This window comes from Pleurodeles waltl, chromosome 8 (genome assembly GCF_031143425.1).
Source record: "Pleurodeles waltl isolate 20211129_DDA chromosome 8, aPleWal1.hap1.20221129, whole genome shotgun sequence".
Classification (NCBI taxonomy): Eukaryota; Metazoa; Chordata; class Amphibia; order Caudata; family Salamandridae; genus Pleurodeles; species Pleurodeles waltl.
In genome coordinates this window covers 252,783,617-252,808,651 of record NC_090447.1, presented here as the reverse complement: position 1 = coordinate 252,808,651, position 25,035 = coordinate 252,783,617, and the positions used below count along the sequence as shown (strand labels likewise).

Below are 25,035 nucleotides of genomic sequence, written 5' to 3'. Positions count from 1 at the left end.
GGGTTCGGACGTATTCCTTTTCGCTCCGTGTTTCGGTTCGGAAAGTTAGTCAGAATCTCGGAAGAAAGCGTCGGTATTGTTCCGTTCGGTATCGGGATAGTTAGGTACATCGACACCGATCATCGGAAGACTTTGGGGCAGTTTCGATCCCCCATCGGGGCCTGGTCGGCCCGACCGCGTGCGACATCGAAGCCGATGGAACGGACCCCGTTTCGTTTCTGCCCAAAATGTCACAGTAAGTATCCTTATACAGATCAGCACTTGGTCTGTAACTTGTGCTTGTCCCCCGAGTACAAGGAGGATACCTGTGAAGCCTGTCGAGCCTTCCGGTCCAGAAAAACACTCCGGGACCGAAGAGCCAGGCGTCACCAAATGGCGTCCACGTCGACAAAACAACGTTTCGACGACGAAGAGGAAACATTCTCGCTTCCGGAATCAGAATCCGGAGACTCCGACGTCGAACAACAGCAACAAACTGTGAGTAAGACGTCGAAAAGTAAATCCATCGACAAACCGAAAGCCCAGGGGACGCCACTGCCAACAGGCCATGGCTCGACCCATAAATCAGGCGACCCGTCGAAGGGGCCGAAAAAGGGCACGCCCATAGCGAAGACACCCGACTCCGGTCGAGGGACCGCCATGGAGCAACCTCGGAGCCGAGAAAGCGGCTCCGAGAGACAAAAACAAGATACCGGCACCGAAAAACATCGGCACCGAGAATCCATGCCGAAAGGAACAAAAATTCTGTCGGTGCCGAAACCGAAAAAAGATTCTCTCTCGGCGCCGAAAAATACCACACCTTCATCCTACTCAGAGGAACAAGGACTAAGTGGCCAAATGCACAAATTTGGACAAGAGCTCCAAAGTGTAGAATCGGACTACACACAAAAGAGACTGTGCATCTAGCAAGATACAGGGAAGATATCAACCCTTCCCCCAATCATGAGGAAAAGAAGGATCGGACTTCCAAAGGATGACACACAACCACAAGCCAAAGTGGTTAAAAAAGTCACGCCTCCGCCCTCTCCTCCACAGGCATCGCCGGCACAAACACCGCCACAAATGCACTCACCAGCGCAAACTACCATAAGTCATGACGATCAGGATCAAGACGCTTGGGACCTGTATGACACCCCAGTGCCGGACAATGATCCCGAGTCATACCCCACAAAGCCGTCACCGCCAGAGGACAGTACCTCATACTCGCAACTGGTGGCTAGGGCTGCAGACTTCCACAATGTCCAACTGCATTCCGATCCTATAGAGGATGATTTCTTATTTAACACCCTCTCGGCTACACATAGCCAATATCAATGTCTCCCAATGCTACCAGGGATGTTACGGCACGCAAAACAAATTTTTGAGGAGCCCGTAAAATCAAGAGCCATCACCCCAAGGGTGGATAAGAAATACAAACCACCACCCACAGACCCAGTGTTTATTACTTCGCAGTTACCACCCGACTCTGTGGTAGTAGGGGCAGCTCGCAAAAGAGCAAATTCACATACATCTGGCGACGCCCCACCTCCGGACAAAGAAAGCCGAAAATTTGACGCGGCAGGGAAAAGAGTGGCGTCACAGGCAGCCAACCAGTGGCGCATCGCAAATTCACAAGCGCTGCTGGCCAGATATGACCGCGCACACTGGGACGAGATGCAACTTCTCGTAGACCATCTTCCCCAGGAATACCAAAAAAGGGCGCAGCAAATAGTGGAAGAGGGACAAACGATCTCAAACAATTAAATCCGCTCTTCACTAGACGCAGCCGATACTGCAGCAAGAACAGTCAACACTGCTGTCACCATAAGGAGACACGCTTGGCTACGCACTTCAGGCTTCAAACCTGAAATCCAGCAGGCTGTCCTTAATATGCCCTTCAACGAGAAACAACTGTTTGGCTCGGAAGTGGATACAGCCATTGAAAAACTTAAAAAGGACACAGACACGGCCAAAGCCATGGGCGCACTCTACTCCCCGCAGAGCAGAGGCTCTTTCAGAAAAACTCCATTTAGAGGGGGGTTTCGTGGCCAACCCACAGACACCACCAGCCAACAATCAAGAACCACACCATATCAGGGTTCCTTCCAAAGGGGAGGTTTCAGGGGATATCGGGGGGGTCAATTCCCAAGGAGTAGGGGAAGATTCCAGACTCCAAAAACACCTCCACCTAAACAGTGACTTTCAAGTCACGCAACCCCTTCACTCAACACCAGTGGGGGGAAGACTAAGCCAATTCTACCAATCTTGGCAACAGATTACAACAGACAATTGGGTATTAGCAATAATCCAACATGGCTATTGCATAGAATTCCACAACTTCCCACCGAACATCCCCCACAAAACACGCAAAATGTCACAACATAATTTAGAACTTTTAGGACTAGAAGTTCAAGCACTACTGCAAAAGGATGCAATAGAATTAGTACCAGTACAACAAAAAAACACAGGAGTTTACTCCCTGTACTTTCTAATTCCAAAAAGAGACGAAACATTGAGACCAATATTAGATCTCAGGACACTAAATACCTACATCATATCGGACCATTTTCACATGGTCACACTACAAGACATCATTCCACTGCTCAAACAGCAAGATTACATGACCACATTAGACCTAAAGGATGCGTACTTTCATATACCAATACACCCTTCTCACAGAAAGTACCTACGGTTTGTATTCAAAGGAATACATTACCAATTCAAGGTGTTGCCATTCGGAATAACAACTGCACCAAGAGTGTTCACAAAATGTCTAGCAGTAGTAGCGGCACACATCAGGAGACAACAGATACATGTGTTCCCTTACCTAGCCGACTGGCTAATCAAAACCAACACAGTAAAAAAATGCGCAAACGACACCACCTTTGTCATACAAACCCTTCACAAACTGGGGTTTTCCATCAACTACACAAAATCACACCTAGAACCGTGTCAAACACAACAATATCTAGGAGCAACCATCAACACATCAAAAGGAATTGCCACTCCAAGTCCACAAAGAGTGCAGGCATTCCACAAGCTAATAAGTGCTATGTTTCCAAACCAAAAGATACAAGCAAAATTTGCGCTAAAACTTCTAGGCATGATGTCATCATGCATAGCCATTGTCCCAAACGCAAGACTACACATGCGACCCTTACAACAGTGTCTAGCATCACAATGGTCACAGGCACAGGGTCAACTTCAAAATCTGGTGTTGGTAGACCGCCAAACATACCTCTCGCTTCTATGGTGGAACAGCAAAAATTTAAACAAAGGGCGGACATTTCAGGACCCAGTGCCTCAATACGTTATAACAACAGATGCTTCCATGACAGGGTGGGGAGCACACCTCAATCACCACAGCATTCAAGGACAATGGTGTTGGACTTTTGGCCATACGCATGGTCATCCCTAGTCTTTTTGCCTCCTTCCTCCTGGTTTTTCTGACCTTTCGCTGTTGGCTCTAGGACTCTGAGCACTTTATCACTGCTGACCAGTGTTAAAGTGCAGGTGCTCTCCCATCTAAAGTTGGTATGATTGGCTTATACCTGATTGGCATATTTAATTTACCTATAAGTCCCTTGTACAGTGGTATCTCTATACCCAGGGCCTGTAAATTAAATACTACTAGTGGGCCTGCAGCGCTGCTTGCGCCACCCACTGAAGTAGACTTTCAAACCTGTCTCAGGCCTGCTAGCGCAGGGCCTGTGTGCGCAGTTTTCTGCCACAGGGACCTGGCATCTAAATTTACTTGCCAGGCCCAGGACTCCCCTTTTACTACATGTAAGTCACCCCTAAAGTACGCCCTGTGGGCAGGGTGCCATGTATGTAGAAAGGCAGGACATGTGCCATATTGCATGGCCTGTCCTGGTAGTGACAAACAGCCTAACTTGGTGTCTCACTGCTGTGAGTGCTGCCTTCTCATAGGATTGCATTAGAAATGCCCTGCCTTATGTGTAGGGGTATTGTCTGATTTATGAGGGCTAGCGTAGGCGTGTTTGGTATGGTTGTGATGGTGATAATAAATACTGCTTACTGGTGTGGGTGTATTTTTTATTACTATCACAGAAATGCCACTTCTAGAAAGTGCGCATTTATCTGTGCTTATGATTCTGGTGTTTTGCAGCTTGACTCCAATCCACGTCTGGGCAGAGTGACAGTTGGGGCTTTGTGCATACTTTTCAGACAGCCTGTACACAGGGAGGGTGGAGGTGTCACTGAGGTGCATCTACATACTGAATAGTCTTCCTGGGCTGAGAGAAGGGAGAGGCGGGGCACACCTACATTTGTAAAGGCTGTGCCCTGGCCTCACACAATAGGGTCGTTAACCCCCCACTGATGTTTGGAGCCTGTGCTGAAAGGAGAGAGGGGGCACTCCCAGAACCAGTTGTAACTGGCTGGAACCTCCTCTCCCTACCACTGTAAAACACTGTAAGAACTGACTATAAGTACAGGGGAATTTTCCCCACAATTTGAACATTCTTGGAACTTGAAACTGGACACAGAACGCTGATGAATGGACTCACCAGGAAACCGCCATGGACTGCTGCTGCTGTGCTGACCTGTGACCTGCCTGGTCACTAAGAGGAACTGCCACCATCTGCACCCCTTGTGCTGGCCTGTAGCTGGGCCCACCAGCCCTGTGCTCTTTCTTGTTTGGTTGTTCCCAGGGGCAGGGTGCTGTGGCCCCTGACCCCTGCAACGCTCTTTTTAAACCTTGGCGCAGAACGCTGTATCCAGGATCCAGGCATTTCTTCAAATTGCTGGGCTGTTGATGTGCCATAGCGCTTTGAAAGCGCTTTTCTTTTCTTAAAGGAAATCACCGCCGCAGCCCGGGCTTTAAATTATGCCCTTGTGCTTCCTGGTCGGCATCTCTGTTAAAAGAAAATCACCGCCGCAACCCGGGCTTAGGGGAGGCCCTTTGCGTCCTCTCCAGCACTTTTGTGTGGTGCAGAATCACCGCCGCGGCCCGGGCGCCGCATCGAGAACGGTCGCAAGGACCGCGCTGCTCATTGTGCCCCCGGGGCACTTGCCGGAGTTACAAAGAGGAGCAGGGCCGCTCCTGTCGTGCTCCCGGGGGACGCGCGCTCTACGGAGCGCCCCCGGGGCACACGCCGGCACCAGCTTCCAAAACTGCCTCCCTCGTGGACGAGGGACGGCAGGGGAGCGGTCCGTGCACCAGACCGGGTGCAGCTGCCGCAGGAAGCCGGCGAGGGACCTCAACGGAGGTCCCTGCCTCTGATACTTCCTTTTGGGGCAGCCGCACCGCGGACAAGGGCGGCTGCCCCCTGGCACGCAGGACACGGGGAGGAACGGGAGTTCCCTTCTCCCCGGTCACTGCCCTAGGGGCGCGATCGCCCCCTCCACCCTTTAAACTTATTGGGCGACCTGGGCCCCCCTCAGGAGGGCCGGTGGAGGTCCAGGGGGGGCCCCAGTGATCACGGGTCCCAGAAGGGGCCCGTCAAGAAGTCAGAGAGGGTGCGTGCCGCCCCTCTCGGACTGCCATGATCAGGGAGGCCCCCGTTTTGCGCAGAAGAGCGCCGGGGGCCCCATTATTCGTTTTAGGCACTGGAAGTGCCTCTTCATCAAAACAGGTACTTTCTAAAGGGACCAATATACCGATACTCTAAAGTTCTTTTTACAGACTTTATTCATTGTGTTATATTACCTGCCTGTACTATGATGATTTTACATATGTGTGCACATGTTCCTTTTATGGGCATGACTTGCTAATATGTTTCCCTCACTTGCCATAGGTTTTCTAATGTTCCTACTATGGGCGTTTTATGATATCCTTATGACAAGTGTTCTAATGTAATTACGTGTTTCCTGACTACTGCTTATGTTGCAGAATACTGAGTAACCTGTGTGTTATGTGTGACTACTGCTAGTTTGCAGAGTAACTAATGTGTAAACGTTCTGACAACTGCTAAGGTAGCAGGATAGTACTGTTATGTGATGTTGGTCTAATAATTACGTTGTGTACAATACAGTGTATTTTCATATAATCTGGTGTTGTGTTTCCTTTGTGGTGGGGATATTGCGTCACATGTATGTGTGTGTTGTGCAAACGCTTTACGCATTGCCTCCGGGTTAAGCCTGACTGCTCGTGCCAAGCTACCAAGGGGGTGAGCAGGGGTTATCTTGGACGTGTAACTCCCTTGCCCTGACTAGAGTGGGTAAGTTCTGCCTGGCTGAGGTGCATACCCTAGCCAACCAGAAACCCCATTTCTAACATTGGAAGTCAGCGGTGAGGATAGGACTTGCGCTTGCACAATACCATTGTGACTCATTATTTCACTACAAGGATTGCGTTTAGACCATCACATGTTTGGCTTCTCTTAACTTTCTCTCTTTGGTCATTTTTCCTGTTTTCAGTTCTCACGCTTGGGTATTGTGGTTGTCACAGTTGAGTTATTTGTACCTTTTCAAGATGGGGCTTACCTTTGATTTAGAGGACCTGCCGTTTTACACGCAGGAGGAATTAGAGGGGTTCTGTAGAGAGAGAGGGCTGCCTGTAGAAGGGGACCTCAGGAGATCTCTGAATTTCTTTGAAAGGTTTGTGACATTTACCCAGGGAGGGAGTGTGCTTAGGGGGTACCCAGAGGATCCTGAGTGTAGCGAGGGTTCCCAATGGGAGGGCTCCCAGACCTCATCCCTAGAGAGTGGTAGAGAGACTGATCAGGAGGGTGAGAATGACCGGTTGGGGACGCCAGTTGACAGGGAAGGCCCCAGTGATAGGGAGTCCCTTGCTGGGTCCAGTGTAAGAAGCAGGGCTACCTCTCATTCCTTGACGCCTGATGAGCTAAGAGATAGGCGGGAAGAGAGGGACCTGAAGTTGCAGTTAGCACGCCTAGCTGTTGAGGAGAGAAGGGCTGAGGTAGAGAAGGCCTTAGTACAGGAGAGAATGGCAGAGGCAGAGAGGGCCTTTGCCAGAGAAAGACTCGCTCTAGAGCGCAGTCTGAAGGTTCTGGATTCACCAGCGCTGCAGGTGGAGTCCAGTGGTGGCAGCAATGTACAGTGCTGTAGCAAAGATGTTCCTCACATACCCATAGATCTGGTACCTAGGTTCCAAGAGGGGGGTGACATACGTCAGTGGTTAAAGGAATATGAGAGGGCTCTGGTAGAGCGCAGGATCCCTGAGAAGGATTGGGGAACTGGCCTAGGGAGTTTTATTCCTGAGGAGGGGAGGGATGCCCTACTGACTCTAGAAGAGAGTGACAGGGAGGGGTACTCCGCTGTGAAGAACGCACTGATTGTGAAGTATGGTTTTTCCCCTGAGGAATACAGAAAAAGGTTTAGGGGTGCTAAGAAACTGTCCCACCAGTCTTGGGAGGAGTTTGTGGAGGATTGCTGCATTGCACTAGATGGATGGGTGAAGGGTAGCACAGTAAACAATATTGAAGGGCTGTTTAATCTGATTCTCAGAGAGCACCTGTTTCGTTGTTGTTTTTCAGAGTTACGCCAACACTTGTCAGTGTGTGAGCTCTCTGACCCCAGGGAGCTTGCAAAGGAGGCAGACTTCTGGTTGCGTACCAGAGGGTCTGGTGTGACATTAGGGGGTGTTCCTAATGAGAGGGGTCTAGGTGTTTCCCAACAAGGTGTGGTGGGAAAGGAATGGAGTGTCCCAGGTAGGTCCCAGTGGACTGGGATGGGTGAGGGACCCCATGTCCCGTCTCTGAGGAGAGGGAATGGGGCTGGGCTGAGGCCCAAGGTGCCCAAGATACCGCCCCAGGCCCCTGAAGGTTCCATGAGTGAACGCCAGGAGGTGAGCCTAACCTGTGCCGTAGGGCCAGCTGTTCAGAAGGATCCCATTTTGTCATTAGGACTTAGGCGGGTGGCTGGTGATAGCGTTCCGCCGGTCCTGGTGTCTGGTAGTCTCGCTCTACAGCGGAGGAGGCGGAAATCCAGGCATAGGGTTGAGAGGGGGCTGCGGGCCCCAGTGGAGAACCTGGAGGGTCAGGGGTCAGCTCTGAGTGCAGAGCCCCCCAGGAATGACCTTGGTGAGACCATTTCTGGGCTGGGGGGAATCCAGACTCTGTCCGATGGGCAGAGGTCAGGAGACTTGCGCCAGCCAGACTCTTGTGTGGCCCTTGGGGAAAGTGTTTCCCTGGTGGGGGGTAGGTGTGCCCCCCAGGAAGTCCTGGTGCGCCAGGCAATGATTCAACCGCAGGGTGGTGACTCTGGGTTGGATGATCAGGTTCAGGGGGTAAACTCTGACCTGATGGGGAGTACGTGTGCTCCCCAGGAAGTCCTGGTGCGCCAGGCAGTGGTTCAACCGCAGGGTAGTGACTCTGGGTTGGATTGCCAGATTCAGGGGGTAAGCTCTGATCTGGTAGGGGGTAGGTGTGCTCCCAAGGAAGTCCTGGTTCGCTGGGCAATGGTCCAGTCTAAGGGTGTCGTCCCTGGACTAGATAGACAGGTTCAGGGGGTAAACTCTGACCTGGTTGGGGGGGCGGTTAGTGTGCTCACCCCCCTGTGTGAAACTTCTGGTGGCTTCTCCCGAGGTGGGGAGATGCAGGACTCTGGAAGTGGGGGTCAGGGAGGGGGAAGCCCGCCCTGGACCCCGGTGCAACCCAAGGGTGTCGTCCCTAGGTTGGGTGGTCAGTCGCCAGGTAGTGATCCTGGGCTGGCGAGAAAGTTGTGCAGGGCTGCTGTACCCAGCACCCTGGCAAGTGTGGATTCTGGTGATACCCCTCCTAGGAGAGGAGGGCGGGATCCTAGAAGGAGGGGTAGAGGGAGGAGAGCCTCGCCTCTAGCCCCTGTAGAACCTATGGGTGCGGACCCTAGGTTGGTGGATCAGTGGCAGGGTAGAGCCCCTGAACTGATCGGAAATGGAGTGGAGACAGGTTGCTTTGCACCTGGGGCTACCGCCCCCCACTCATTATGGTTTCAGAGACCAGAGGCTCCTAGATGGCCTGGGGCCTGGTTCTGGCCATTGGCAGCTAGAGAATCCCCGTGGGTTGGTCTAGGCTGCCTGGGACGCATTGACAGAGAGATCCCAGTGGAGTCAGGAAAGCGTAGAACTGGAACATGCCCCTGCTGTTGTGGGCCTGGGTCCTTGTTCTATCGCCCCAATCAGGAAAGTACATCAAGGTATTGATTGTTCTCCCCTGGATTTTGGCTGGTAGGGGGTTGTGTTGGACTTTTGGCCATACGCATGGTCATCCCTAGTCTTTTTGCCTCCTTCCTCCTGGTTTTTCTGACCTTTCGCTGTTGGCTCTAGGACTCTGAGCACTTTATCACTGCTGACCAGTGTTAAAGTGCAGGTGCTCTCCCATCTAAAGTTGGTATGATTGGCTTATACCTGATTGGCATATTTAATTTACCTTTAAGTCCCTTGTACAGTGGTATCTCTATACCCAGGGCCTGTAAATTAAATACTACTAGTGGGCCTGCAGCGCTGCTTGCGCCACCCACTGAAGTAGACTTTCAAACCTGTCTCAGGCCTGCTAGCGCAGGGCCTGTGTGCGCAGTTTTCTGCCACAGGGACCTGGCATCTAAATTTACTTGCCAGGCCCAGGACTCCCCTTTTACTACATGTAAGTCACCCCTAAAGTACGCCCTGTGGGCAGGGTGCCATGTATGTAGAAAGGCAGGACATGTGCCATATTGCATGGCCTGTCCTGGTAGTGACAAACAGCCTAACTTGGTGTCTCACTGCTGTGAGTGCTGCCTTCTCATAGGATTGCATTAGAAATGCCCTGCCTTATGTGTAGGGGTATTGTCTGATTTATGAGGGCTAGCGTAGGCGTGTTTGGTATGGTTGTGATGGTGATAATAAATACTGCTTACTGGTGTGGGTGTATTTTTTATTACTATCACAGAAATGCCACTTCTAGAAAGTGCGCATTTATCTGTGCTTATGATTCTGGTGTTTTGCAGCTTGACTCCAATCCACGTCTGGGCAGAGTGACAGTTGGGGCTTTGTGCATACTTTTCAGACAGCCTGTACACAGGGAGGGTGGAGGTGTCACTGAGGTGCATCTACATACTGAATAGTCTTCCTGGGCTGAGAGAAGGGAGAGGCGGGGCACACCTACATTTGTAAAGGCTGTGCCCTGGCCTCACACAATAGGGTCGTTAACCCCCCACTGATGTTTGGAGCCTGTGCTGAAAGGAGAGAGGGGGCACTCCCAGAACCAGTTGTAACTGGCTGGAACCTCCTCTCCCTACCACTGTAAAACACTGTAAGAACTGACTATAAGTACAGGGGAATTTTCCCCACAATTTGAACATTCTTGGAACTTGAAACTGGACACAGAACGCTGATGAATGGACTCACCAGGAAACCGCCATGGACTGCTGCTGCTGTGCTGACCTGTGACCTGCCTGGTCACTAAGAGGAACTGCCACCATCTGCACCCCTTGTGCTGGCCTGTAGCTGGGCCCACCAGCCCTGTGCTCTTTCTTGTTTGGTTGTTCCCAGGGGCAGGGTGCTGTGGCCCCTGACCCCTGCAACGCTCTTTTTAAACCTTGGCGCAGAACGCTGTATCCAGGATCCAGGCATTTCTTCAAATTGCTGGGCTGTTGATGTGCCATAGCGCTTTGAAAGCGCTTTTCTTTTCTTAAAGGAAATCACCGCCGCAGCCCGGGCTTTAAATTATGCCCTTGTGCTTCCTGGTCGGCATCTCTGTTAAAAGAAAATCACCGCCGCAACCCGGGCTTAGGGGAGGCCCTTTGCGTCCTCTCCAGCACTTTTGTGTGGTGCAGAATCACCGCCGCGGCCCGGGCGCCGCATCGAGAACGGTCGCAAGGACCGCGCTGCTCATTGTGCCCCCGGGGCACTTGCCGGAGTTACAAAGAGGAGCAGGGCCGCTCCTGTCGTGCTCCCGGGGGACGCGCGCTCTACGGAGCGCCCCCGGGGCACACGCCGGCACCAGCTTCCAAAACTGCCTCCCTCGTGGACGAGGGACGGCAGGGGAGCGGTCCGTGCACCAGACCGGGTGCAGCTGCCGCAGGAAGCCGGCGAGGGACCTCAACGGAGGTCCCTGCCTCTGATACTTCCTTTTGGGGCAGCCGCACCGCGGACAAGGGCGGCTGCCCCCTGGCACGCAGGACACGGGGAGGAACGGGAGTTCCCTTCTCCCCGGTCACTGCCCTAGGGGCGCGATCGCCCCCTCCACCCTTTAAACTTATTGGGCGACCTGGGCCCCCCTCAGGAGGGCCGGTGGAGGTCCAGGGGGGGCCCCAGTGATCACGGGTCCCAGAAGGGGCCCGTCAAGAAGTCAGAGAGGGTGCGTGCCGCCCCTCTCGGACTGCCATGATCAGGGAGGCCCCCATTTTGCGCAGAAGAGCGCCGGGGGCCCCATTATTCGTTTTAGGCACTGGAAGTGCCTCTTCATCAAAACAGGTACTTTCTAAAGGGACCAATATACCGATACTCTAAAGTTCTTTTTACAGACTTTATTCATTGTGTTATATTACCTGCCTGTACTATGATGATTTTACATATGTGTGCACATGTTCCTTTTATGGGCATGACTTGCTAATATGTTTCCCTCACTTGCCATAGTTTTTCTAATGTTCCTACTATGGGCGTTTTATGATATCCTTATGACAAGTGTTCTAATGTAATTACGTGTTTCCTGACTACTGCTTATGTTGCAGAATACTGAGTAACCTGTGTGTTATGTGTGACTACTGCTAGTTTGCAGAGTAACTAATGTGTAAACGTTCTGACAACTGCTAAGGTAGCAGGATAGTACTGTTATGTGATGTTGGTCTAATAATTACGTTGTGTACAATACAGTGTATTTTCATATAATCTGGTGTTGTGTTTCCTTTGTGGTGGGGATATTGCGTCACATGTATGTGTGTGTTGTGCAAACGCTTTACGCATTGCCTCCGGGTTAAGCCTGACTGCTCGTGCCAAGCTACCAAGGGGGTGAGCAGGGGTTATCTTGGACGTGTAACTCCCTTGCCCTGACTAGAGTGGGTAAGTTCTGCCTGGCTGAGGTGCATACCCTAGCCAACCAGAAACCCCATTTCTAACAAATGGGATATACACGAAACAAAATTTCATATCAATTACCTAGAACTGTTGGCAGTATTTCTAGCGTTAAAAGCCTTCCAACCCATAATAACACACAAATACATTCTTGTCAAAACAGACAACATGACAACAATGTATTATCTAAACAAACAAGGAGGAACACACTCAACACAATTGTGCCTCCTAACACAAAAAATTTGGCAGTGGGCGATTCACAACAACATTCGCCTAATAGCACAATTTATTCCAGGAATACAAAACCAACTAGCAGACAACCTTTCGCGAGACCACCAACAAGTCCACGAATGGGAAATTCACCCCCAAGTTCTGAACAAGTACTTTCAAATTTGGGGAACACCCCAGATAGATTTGTTCGCAACAAGAGAAAACTCAAAATGCCAAAACTTCGCATCCAGGTACCCACACCGCGAATCACAAGGCAATGCTCTATGGATGAATTGGTCAGGGATATTTGCGTACGCTTTTCCCCCTCTCCCTCTCCTTCCATATCTAGTAAACAAGTTAAGTCAAAACCAACTCAAAATCATACTGATAGCACCCACATGGGCAAGACAACCTTGGTATACAACTCTACTAGACCTTTCACTAGTACCGCATGTCAAACTACCCAACAGGCCAGATCTGTTAACACAACACAAACAACAGATCAGACATCCAAACCCAGCATCATTGAATCTGGCAATTTGGCTCCTGAAATCCTAGAATTCGGACACTTGGACCTCACACAAGAATGCATGGAGGTCATAAAACAAGCTAGAAAACCTTCCACTAGACACTGCTATGCATCTAAGTGGAAAAGATTTGTTTACTACTGCCATGCCAATCAAATACAACCAGTGCATGCCTCTACTAAAGACATAGTAGGATACTTACTACATTTGCAAAAAGCAAATCTCGCTTTTTCATCTATAAAAATACACCTCGCAGCTATATCTGCTTACCTACAAACTACTCATTCATCGTCTCTATTTAGAATACCAGTTATTAAAGCATTCATGGAAGGGCTAAAAAGAATTATACCACCAAGAACACCACCAGTTCCTTCATGGAATCTTAACATCGTCTTAACAAGACTCATGGGTCCCCCTTTCGAACCCATGCATTCCTGTGAAATGCAATATCTAACCTGGAAGGTCGCATTTCTCATTGCAATCACATCCCTCAGAAGAGTAAGTGAAATACAGGCATTTACCATACAAGAACCATTTATTCAAATACACAACAATAAAATAGTTCTAAGAACAAATCCAAAATTTCTGCCAAAAGTAATCTCACCATTCCATTTAAATCAAACAGTAGAATTGCCAGTGTTCTTCCCACAACCAAATTCTGTGGCTGAAAGGGCACTACATACATTAGACATCAAAAGAGCACTAATGTATTACATTGACAGAACAAAGCTAATCAGGAAAACAAAACAACTGTTCATAGCTTTTCAAAAACCACACATAGGAAATCCAATCTCTAAACAAGGCATTGCTAGATGGATAGTCAGATGCATTCAAACATGCTATCTTAAAGCCAAAAGAGAATTGCCTATTACACCAAAGGCACACTCAACCAGAAAGAAAGGTGCTACAATGGCCTTTCTAGGAAACATTCCTATGAGCGAAATATGTAAGGCTGCAACCTGGTCTACGCCTCATACGTTTACTAAACACTACTGTGTAGACGTACTAAATGCACAACAAGCTACAGTGGGCCAAGCTGTACTAAGAACATTATTCCAAACTACTTCAACTCCTACAGGCTAAACCACCGCTTTTAGGGGAGGTAACTGCTTTATAGTCTATGCCAAACATGTGTATCTGCAGCAACATATGCCATCGAACTGAAAATGTCACTTACCCAGTGTACATCTGTTCGTGGCATTAGTCGCTGCAGATTCACATGTACCCTCCCACCTCCCCGGGAAGCCTGTAGCCGTTTAGAAGTAGATCATAAACCTTAAACATCTGAACATTTGTAAATAATTATTAGAAACTCTTATCATACATACATATTCACTCCATTGCATGGGCACTATTTATACAAAACAACTCCATCCTCACCCTCTGCGGGGAAAACAATCTAAGATGGAGTCGACGCCCATGCGCAATGGAGCCAAAGAGGGAGGAGTCCTTCGGTCCCGTGACCAAAAAGACTTCTTCGAAGAAAAACAACTTGTAATACTCCGAGCCCAACACCAGGCAGCGGACTGTGCCAAACATGTGAATCTGCAGCGACTAATGCCACGAACAGATGTACACTGGGTAAGTGACATTTTCATTTTTACGCGGCTGTGCTCAAGCAACATGCCATCTCTTGCACTAAAGATATTCAAAGGCTGACCCATTCCCCATGCTGTAATTTGTGGCAGTGGAAGCAAAATGTGAATGACACTTGAAAAGACAAATGGATGAAGAGTGCTGGTGAAAAGCCTAAATTATAATACATTTCGACAGCACTTGAACTTGGTGTGTCTAGGCCGGACTTAAATTAAAAAATAATGCCAACGTGCGGCGGCCCCATCTTTACCATATAAATATTACTTACAAACAAGTAATGATCACTTATAATTTTAATAGAAGAGTGTTGTTGCTTCCTAGCAGGTGGGTCTGCTTGGAATAGGTATAGAAAGCCTTCTTAGTTTTAACACACCTAACGCGACATTGTGATGTGTACAGGCTCAAAGAAAATGAACTATTGGTTTTGAATCACAGTAACATGAAAGTCTACTTGAAACATACAACAACTAAAAAGAACAAAAGAAAAGGGAATAGAAAGCAAATGATATTGGAAAAGTAAAATGGTCCATGATCCTTGGCACTGAATTGCGCTTCTTTAGTTGAATGTGCACATTTAATCAGCCAAAACACCGCCACTCAATGCAAGAATGCCAGCGGTAGGACTCAATACCCCATGCTGCATGCGGTGGTGCAGTCAGACCTTAAAGAAAATTATGGAAAGGAACAGTATGGGTGATAGATTGAGGACAGGACACTCTTCAATGGCGTTGAGGACAGGGTAACTCACCCAGACGTGAGATGTTGGGAAATTGGACAGACAAGCAGCGTGTTAGAGTACAAAGGGGGGAAGGGTAAGTCATGCAAAGAGGCAACACTTTTAGCCTGTGGTCTCTCCTAGGGTGCTGTAGATGCCTGTGTACATCACATGCATAGAATAGGTGTGAGTAAATGTGGTTTGGTGTTATGTAGTGTTGTGAGCTGCATGCCAGGCAGATTCAATCCACACAGGTGATCAATGTAATAAACGTTCCAACGTAAGCATCTTACCATCGCAGACAACAATGACTTCTGTGTACAATTGATATTTGTTCATTTCTGAAAAAGGCACTTGCATGAGTTAAAACAGCATAATTCAGCGTACTCAATGAAGTGCACCTGACAGTCAGTGATGAAACGCATAAACCTACAACGGTCCAGAACTCTTGGAGTTTTGCAATGCTTGTTTTAAAGAATTAATTCCTTGCTATTGATGTGTTGTTCTTGCCTATACTCACACCTTGTTAAGAAATGTGAGGGTGAATGGTGGGCCAGCAAGAGACCGACCAAAGATCTTTTCCTGCTGGATCATTGTCGCAGATGGAGGATGTTCCAATAGGCAATTCAAAACATCTTGGTACATTACACTTTTAATAAATGCAAGTAGACGAAGCTGTGAGGTATACAATGACAATGCAAACACCTCTCAGCCTCCCTAGGCCCCAAGTTAAAGGAAATGGAGTTCTGCATTTTAAGATAGTGGGTGGGGGGGGGGCTCTCTACACACGTGTCCACACCTGACCTATGCCCCGCTCCCAACTTTTCATAGTCAGCTTACATTGTTTATCTTGATTAGATGGTCGTTGTGGAAGCCCATCACACAAACACATGGGGTCCACAGAGCCTAATATCTGTAGACCCGTTTCTGAGTGCCCCTTCTCATAGCACCCAATCACTATTGATATTCAGCACACAATCATTCTGTCCCCCACCCTTACCACCATGTCACTATTGGTTTCTATCACACTCTGCCCCAAACCCTCTGCATCTAACATCTGTGGGCTTCCAGTATGCATCATTGATGTGAAGCTCCAGCACAGCATCCTGTTACCATGAGACCCATGTTCCCGACATCACAATGCCAACTACCTCCAGCACACGCCTGCTGTGGGCAATTGTGAGACACTTTTGTACAGCACCTTACAATTAAACAGTTTGGTCAAGCAGGAAAGACAGGATTGATCACTGGTTTTCCAGTTTCACACTGTGCATTTCAGCCATCAGCTTGGGATCTTTTTCTGACACAAAAGGTTCATGCTTTCTCCTGTAGAACGAGACTGAAGCGTAGGTGACAAATAGAGCCACCTTTTATTGTTGACATTTCTACATGTGCGAACCATGTCCAAGGACATACAAGCACTTCACAATGGACGCAGTCTTAATTCCATTATTGTCTTCCAGTATTGTTTCATGGAGTTTGCAATGAAGTCACTTACGCTCAATTGATCCGTGACCTGCACAATATATATACATGTTTGTTGCCATTGATGGATGTGGGATAGGATACTTCGGGTTGCTTCTTGCCTTTCAACTGACTGGATGGTGCAGTATGGTGCAGTGGATGGTAGGCGGGGCCAGTGGTCTGCACGAGTCAGACTTAGGACATGAGATGGTTCAGAACCAAGGAGAGACATACTATGCTTTGCAAGGTCATATGTGATAGCGTTTTGTCCCTATCGGTGATTGATGACCCTGTTACACTGGTGCCTGGAGCTGGGCAGAATCTCAACATAATACTAGGTGGATGGCACCAAATTTTAAAAACTTTATGCATACCGTGTAAATTGCAGGCCAAATTGTCCCTCCTGCCAGAAGAGACAAACATCGGCCATTTGTGTAGGAAATAGCCAAATCTGCGACACTGGATGAGGTTAGCCTCTGCATGCATATTCTTAATGTTGTTGTTGGCGTCCCCGTAGGAGCAAAACAAGACAATTTGTTAGAAAGGAGAAAATACATTTCCATAAGGAACATTTGTTTTTTCAAACAAGAAAAAACCTAGAAACGAATCAGTAATTTTGTAAAAAAACAGATCTCATAGTCTTGTCATAGAACATGTGAAACAATGCCAACCATATTGGATTGGGTGCTTAAAGATGAGAGAAAGTCGGAGCTGAGGTGCCGTTTCTTCTCCTAGAACAGAACTCCACAATTTGTACCACTTGTCTGTGTGGACCTGTGCTGCTGTCTCCCCAATGCTGGTGCAGCACAGAACTAGACCCTGGAAGACCGCCGTACATTGTGGTGGTGACTTCCGGACACAATGCAGCAGTGGAGTAAAGTGCACATTGTTTCTTTGAACAGCTGCCACAACATGATGGCATGAGAGAAGCGAGTGATCTGATACCAGTCTATGGTGAGTCTCTAAAAACACATTGACAAAGTAAACAATAAAAGCTTAGTTAAAGTCTAAATAATAAAAAAGGGATGCCATTCAAGTGAACTTGAAAAAGGTGCTGGTGGGCTTCAAAGGATTAAAAAATCTGTCATATTGAAAATGGCAAATTGATTTTGTCTTCGTACGTAAGGGCTGTGGACAGAATAGCTTCCATGAACAAGGAAAGGCGCTATAAGAAGTGTCTACCCCAAAGGCAGAAGTAAAGGGACCTAGAGACATGGAAAACCAAACCTGAGTAATAAGCCAAGAACAAACAGTAGACTGCCTCTGCCGACCTCAACTTTATATTAAGTAGTGGATTTGTCCACCATTTTGTGTAAGAATTGCAAATCAGATTCACTTTGTGACTTTCACAAAGGGTTAAAAAAGAAGAAGGGATGTGAATAAAAGAGATACAAATTCAGAGGCAGAGAAAACATGACGCAGAGTGAGAGAGCCAAAAGGCGTGAGCAGCAGGGGTTGTTCAAAGCCAGGGTTGGGCACCCAGTGTGGTTTCAGTGCAGGAACAAACAGCCCCCAAAAGTTTTGTGCAGCAGGGGTTGGGGATGAAGTAAGTTATGAAAAAGTCCTTTTTACATTCACTGAAAAAACACAAATTAAAAACTGATTTATGGTTCTAGCTCAAACATGCAAAACTGAAATTTTACAACAATTGCATTAAACAAGGTGGAATATCTGCTCAAACAAAAGGTTTTGCAGAATTTTTCACAGAAGTTTGCCTTCAGCGAGGCTGCCTTCGCTAAGCAGTTGCTCACTTACTGGAAGAGTTATCTGAGCATTTTACCCTTTGAAATGTTCTGCAGCGTTCTGATCAACACCACCTAATAACTCTAAGTTCTTTTGAAGGAGGGGAGGCACATCAACGCAGACCATTATGTTGTCAAGAAAGTATCTTAGTGAAAAGTGATTGAATATAATTAGACTGCCACAGTGGAAATAGGTCAGTCTTTTGCTGTGGAAACACAAATATGCAAGCAATGCATCTACCATAATGATATAGGGCATTCCCGAAGACAAACACCAGTGAAAAGTTCTAGTTTTCTTGAAAAAGCTGCTTTCTTCAAATTGTAGCTGATAGTGGGCACTGATTGCAGTTTAAATATGTATGTTTACCTTTCATAAATAAGTGTTAACGATCTACTAGATAATGGTGAAGGCCAGAGGATGTGCAAGTCTTCGGCTGCAGTGTTTAGCAGATAAATATGGCTTTAATAACTTTACCACCTAATTGACCACATAATTTGCAAAAGTTTTATATTTCACAAATAATTTTATTCCTAGCCAAATTGGATGAGAATAATACTACAAAAGTATGTGCTGCATGATTTGCATTTTGTGTGGCATAATTAAGAAAACCTTGCTGCATAATTTGGTCCTCCAAGCCACATAATCTTAGTATCTTGACATTGGTAAATCTCTGCAGAGAGATATGCGGTCTGTCACTGTGGTTATCAAATTCCTATTTCACAGGGGCCATGAAATATTTCCGATACCTAGATTTTGTGGAGTAAAAGTACCAAAACATGTCATTCATATATGTTTAAATTCATTTGATTGTAGCTTTAGTATCATTTGACAGATGTTCATGAAAATTAGCAGACAGCATGTTCAGCTCGCTATTAGTGTATTCAAATGTGTGCTGATTCATCAAGGGTGGTACATTTACAAGAAGGTAGTATTAATTATACAAGGGTAACCACAGGATTCACTAGTGACTTGGGGTAACTTAGCAGCAATATAGATGTTGGGCCCTAATACCAAATCCTCAAATATCACATAACAAATTGGTATTTTTAATCAACAGACATAAAGATTTCTCATAAAAAACATCAGCCCATTGGGTGCTTATGCAGAAACCTGCTTCGGGGGGCTCTCATGTACCTGAAACACAAGTGATTAAGTGTGATCAACATGTGTATCAAAAAAACAAGAAGAGCACAGCCCGTGAAAAAAATAATATGCAATGTGTTAAGTGTCCTTGTCATGGCCAACAGCGTTTCAGTCCATACATAGCTACCGGGATCATCATCAGGGCACAAAGTAATAGGGGAGCCCGAGAAAGAGAGAAACACAGGCATAGGTCACACGACTGACATCTGGGTAGTGGAATAATGGATGGAATTGCTCTAAACTGGCCAAGTAATTGGTCCATTTGAATAGAGTTAAATGGCTCCAAGCTGCGGCAGTGCGGGTAAGTTACCGATGGCTGCAGGGACCACAGCGCAGTAAAGCGGCCAGCCTTAAGAGCGAGTTCCAACATATGGACTCACAAAGGGGCAAACCTTCAAATGGGACATGATGTGCCTCCCCTCCTTCAAAAGTGCTAATAATTAGCAAATTTCCTCGGATTCAGTGTTCCCACGGATTTTTATTTCTAGTGAGGGGGTCTGCAAACCACCCCAATTTGCAAACTTCACTAAATGGTAGGCCGAGCAAAATCATCTGATCTTCATAGCCAATTAGATTTAGAATTCGAACTGAAGTCAAAGGGATTTGCAGCTTTTTCACCCAAATATTGATTCTTTTTTATGTGAGAGCGTGAGGATTTTCTAAAAAACGCTATAGGGAAGCACTTTCCTCTCTGTCAGTGATGTATCTACTTAAAAAGAATGCAGTTACATACAAAGATGTTTGCTGGGAAACAAATACAAAAAAAAAAGCCTCAGCTGCAATTTTTTTATTCACATTAGGTCTCCCAAAATGTAACTGTGTCAATAAGTTAGTCTATAAGTAAAATGCATTTCATCCATTTTCCCATCAACTTGTCCTAGCCCTGCCCTTCTTCTTAACCTGACTCCTGATTACACAAAGCCACATCTGTAACCTAATGTCCTATTAACATCTCGCTTTGTATAATCTTTATCCACTTTATGTAAATGTTTCTTTGTTTAGCTAATCCCGAAATCAGTTTTTGTTATGGGTTTTATTTCTCTTTGTAGCAAGTTGAAATTATTTTTCTCTGTAATAATGTTTCTTTGTAGTAGCTTCCATGTAGAACGTATTTCTGTTCTGGTGTTAAAGAGTGAGTACGAGTCAACGTGAAATGGTTTGTGTGAGAGAAGCAATGAGAACGAGTTTGGGACTGACCTTTTTCTGTAGTGGTGTTTCTCTTCATGTGTCTTGTTTTTCTATGATCCTGTTATATCTCCTTTGGGGCGAAAAATAATTAGTTGTTCACTTCATGCCTTGTAAAATGCAAAATAATTTGAAGCGCTTATGTAAGTATTAGATGTAGGAAAGGTCTTGCCAGCTCAGTTTCTTGCAGATGGATTTTCTGCACTGATGCTCCCTCCGTTTAACAGTCCAAACATGCAGCCATCACATCCAAGAAGTAGAGCAAACTACCTAACTTTAAAGTTAGCTTGAGTTTAAAACAACCTGTTCATTCCTCGCTGTTTGACTCAAGATTATAGGGCCAGAAGTAGCAAGCCTTTTGCGCCACGCAAACTGCAAAAAACGCAGTTTGCGAGGCGCAAAAGGCCAAACGCGATGCACAACTGCAAATCTCGCAATTTGTGGCTGCGACTCGCAAATAGGAAGGGGTGTTCCCTTCCTATTTGCGACCGCATCGCCATGCAGAGTTGCTTTGGGACCTCGAATGCGGTCGCAAACCAACTCGCAGTTACCATCCACTTGAAGTGGATGGTAACTCATTTGCAAAAGGGAAGGGGTCCCCATGGGACCCCGTCCCCTTTGTGAATGCCAAAAAATATTTGGCCTATGGACCACTGCCTACTCTGAAAAAACCGAAACTAAAAGGTTTCGATATTTTTTCTTTTTGCAGCCCGTTTTCTTTTAAGGAAAACGGGCTGCAAAAAGAAAAAAAAACTGCAGCAGTCTCCAGCAGGCCACCATCCCTTGAGTGCCTAGACTCGCTATGGGGTCGCAAACTGCGACCCACCTCATAAATATTCATGAGGTGGGTCTTTGCGACCCCATAGCGAGTCGCAGAAGGTGTCTGAGACACCTTTCTGCATCTAGTATTGCGAGTTGCAATTTGCGAGTCGCTATGACTCGCAAATTGCAAGTCGCAATTTTTTACTTACCTACATCTGGCCCATAGTCCTCTAGATTTTTGATACCCTACTTCCTGCTCACTGTATAGGGCAGTCTATATTCTGAAAAAAATCTACAGGCACTCAAGGAGTTATTGTGCCTATTGCACCCTCTGGGCACTTTCGTGTTACACATGTGTCTGCAGTTACTTGCACGATTCCTTCTGTAATATCCCAAATTGGTGGCTGTGCAATAAATTTACAAATCCCTCAAAGCAAAATAGTCCAATTCAGGGAATGCTTTATCCCAGCTGAAGCTGCATGTGCACAGGAGCTCTGTTGCTGAGCCCCACAAGAGGTATGGGGGGAGGCTGGGGGCAGAGCCTTCCTGAAGCTTCAGGGGAGAAGGCACATGCTGAGAAACAGAGAGAAAAGAGGTACTAAGTTAAAGAGTGAGACGTATCATTATTCTTCAGGTGTTCTAAGGATTTTGTGTTTTTTTCCCCAAAAATGTAACAGTATTTATACCTTTACCATTTTATTTTCACAGAGGCATAGTAAGATTGAAACACCTCAAACAAACCATCCATATTACACTGAAAAGGTAATGTATAAAGAACTAGAAACATGACAAAAAAGCTAACTGTATTAATGTTTTGCATGCCAATGAAGATGTTAGGAAATCCCATAGATAACTGGCCAGATTCCTAAAGCATACTTTGTTTAGCTGTAGAATCTATCTGTCAGCTGTTGCAGTAACTTCAGCAAAAGCCTAAGTTTGTTTCCGGGTCACGACCTAGATACACGTTTTATAATGAAATTACCAAAGCGCATGAGGAGAAAGTAAAGTCAGTTTTGGTTTTCTGAGGACTCAATTTGATAAGCCTTTTTTCTTTGGGGTACCACTTGCCAAGGAGACAAGGAATATTAGATAAATATAAATACAAAACCTTTCTGAGAAGATCATGTACTACACTGTTTCTTCATAAAGCATGATCCCTGTTTCTAGATTTTATGCATTGTAAACTAGTGCCTTCAAATCAGCAGTATGGAAACTAGCCTGCAGACACTGCTTTATTTTTTGGAGTAACAAGATATTTGCTAGTTATTGGTGTTGCCCATGCTATCTCTGTATGCAAAGTGCCAAGACTATATCTGCATTGCCTCAGCAATGGAAGCAGCTTAACCCGCGAGGTTCTGCAATGTAATGGCATTTATATAGAGCTTACTACACCTCTTGTAGTGTCTTTCGGTGAATAGCATGCAACTCCAGAACCCAAAGGATTAGAGGTGGATTAGTATAGAGTAATATAAATTGTTAATTTGAGTGGTGAACATGGAGGGATAGAGGAGCGAAGAGTTTAGAAAGGGTTATTAGAAAGATCATATTAGTAAAATGCATTAGGCACATAGGTCCTCCTTACAACCTCGGCGGTCTTTTGAAAAGACCGCCGTGGCTGCGGGGGCCAGAATACCGCCAGAGCCTGCGGTATTTCTGGCTGCCCTGGGGATTATGACTTTTCCGCTTGGCTAGCGGACGGTAACAGTGGAAAAGTCACATCAGCATTGCTGCCGGCTCGTAATAGAGCCGGCGGCAATGCCGATATGCAGCGGGTGCAGTAGCTTACGTCATGCATTTCACTGCCCGAAATTCAGGCAGTGAAATGCGCAACGGGGCTATGCCTGGGTGCCCCTGCACTGCCCATGCTGAGTGCATGGGCAGTGCAGGGGCTCCCAGAAGCACCCCACGTCCCCCTTACCGCCAGCCTTTCCATGGCAGTGTTTACCGCCGTGGCCAGGCTGGCGGCTGCCCTGGGGATTATGACCACCAGGCGAAAGCCTAGCGGTATAGTGGAGGGGTCGACGGTATGGCCGTGGCCATTGCGCCAAGGTCATAATAGCTGGCGGAACACCACCAGCCTGTTGGCGGTGTTACCACCACCTTACCGCCGGCCGCGAGGATCCTTATGAGGCCCATAATGTGAAAACTGACCAGGTCAGAAAGTTTTACATATTGGCATATGATTACTGTATAACTTCATCAATTAATAAGGAATGCAAGGTTGTAATGATACCTGTTAACATGAAATGATATAAACAGTATGTACATTTATTTGCCCACTTAAAGTGCATTAAAAAACCCTGCTGTTACCAAAAAGTATCTGTTCATAATCTAATTCAGTGTGAATACATTTCTCAGCATCAAGTGTACATCATGTAAAGTGTGTAGAGTACGTTTTAGTTACTGGAGAATATATATTTTAACATTTTCATAGACGTTTAACTATAACAGACAAATATGGAAATTGTGCTGTGGCACAATCCAAAAATACCTCTTGTTCTCTTGGCACAGAGTTTTTATTGTTTTTTTTCTTGCAAGGGGATCACATTGTATCCGACAGACGCTGTTCCTCATAAACAAAAAACGCTTGTCCTTTGTGCGTCCTGTGTTTTTTATCTGGTGCTCAGTCCTTTTATGGTCAGCACACAGGCTTCACTCCAGCCGATGGAAAGCGCTTCTAGATATAGTGACAAACTCTGAAGTATTGGGATATTTAATTGTGCACCTTGGCAGGTGCCTGTTAAAGCTGATGTTGTTTAGCCACAACACTGTAAAACGCAATACTTTGCTTAACATAGTCTAAAGTTTCCCCAACAAAATACTGAGTCGATTTTACCTGATGGCTGCGCTCTCTCTGAACTTTGCTGCTGTTACAATATTTTAGACCATGGCTGCTTTTAGGTTCCAGTGTAGCACTTCCACAAAACTGTTCTCAGGGCTATCCAATGGTGACTACAGTGGCAAACTCAAAATCTATAATAAAATTAATTTAGCTCGAAAATCATTTCCAAAGTTGCCCAATGTTTTTGAGGGTCTATCATACATTATGTGACAACTATCCATTTCCCCTCCTAAGGATGGGGTAGATTTAATTTTCGTTAACACCAAAAATATTCTTCAACATTCCAATACACTCTGTGTATGTTTTTCTGTTGTATTGGGTTAATATGTTCCTCAGCTGGGCAGGCAAGATCGTGTATCAGGTCTCCAGAATCTAGTCACTATTCAAATCCTAAAGACATTCAACTCTTAAAGTGAGACAATACTGTTTTGAAGGCTTGTACAGATAATTCTGTATCAGAGCTGTCCTCAATTTATTTTCCTTAAAGGTTTCCGGTGACTAGCTGCCAGTGTATTATTCAAGTTATCAAGAGTATTTAGTTGCAGTTGACTTCTTTGTGTCCCAGAAATGCACTAGTGTCTTCAGCTTCACAATTCTTATTTGAAGCCCCTCCCATCTTCTTCATTTATCTTATTTTCCACTTACCTACAGTCTCTTACAGAATTTCTACCTTCATTATCCTACCTCAAAATCTCAAATGTTACTACGATGTTCATATGAAAGAATGAATTATTGTCCTCCTGTAACTTTTTAACTGTATAGTGATATCATTGCCATCTTCCTTACTTGTCCTTAGAGTCTATACTTCTAAGAAATTTTTACATTGGTATCTTGTCCTGCTTATTTGTGAATGTACAAATAACTGAGCCAGATACATAAAAAAATGATTGACCAGTCATAGGCTAATAAACTATTA

The 25,035-nt window shown here is 46.3% G+C and overlaps 1 long non-coding RNA gene across 2 annotated transcripts in view; it reads left to right on the top strand.

The window, feature by feature from the left end:
- The window catches only part of LOC138249898 (uncharacterized), a 587,389-nt gene that overhangs the window by 404,964 nt on the left and 157,390 nt on the right, over window positions 1-25,035 (top strand). For both annotated transcript variants that reach the window (XR_011194855.1, XR_011194856.1), the window contains one exon: window positions 21,986-22,039. This is a non-coding gene — a long non-coding RNA (uncharacterized lncRNA). The remainder of the gene's footprint in view (window positions 1-21,985; window positions 22,040-25,035) is intronic.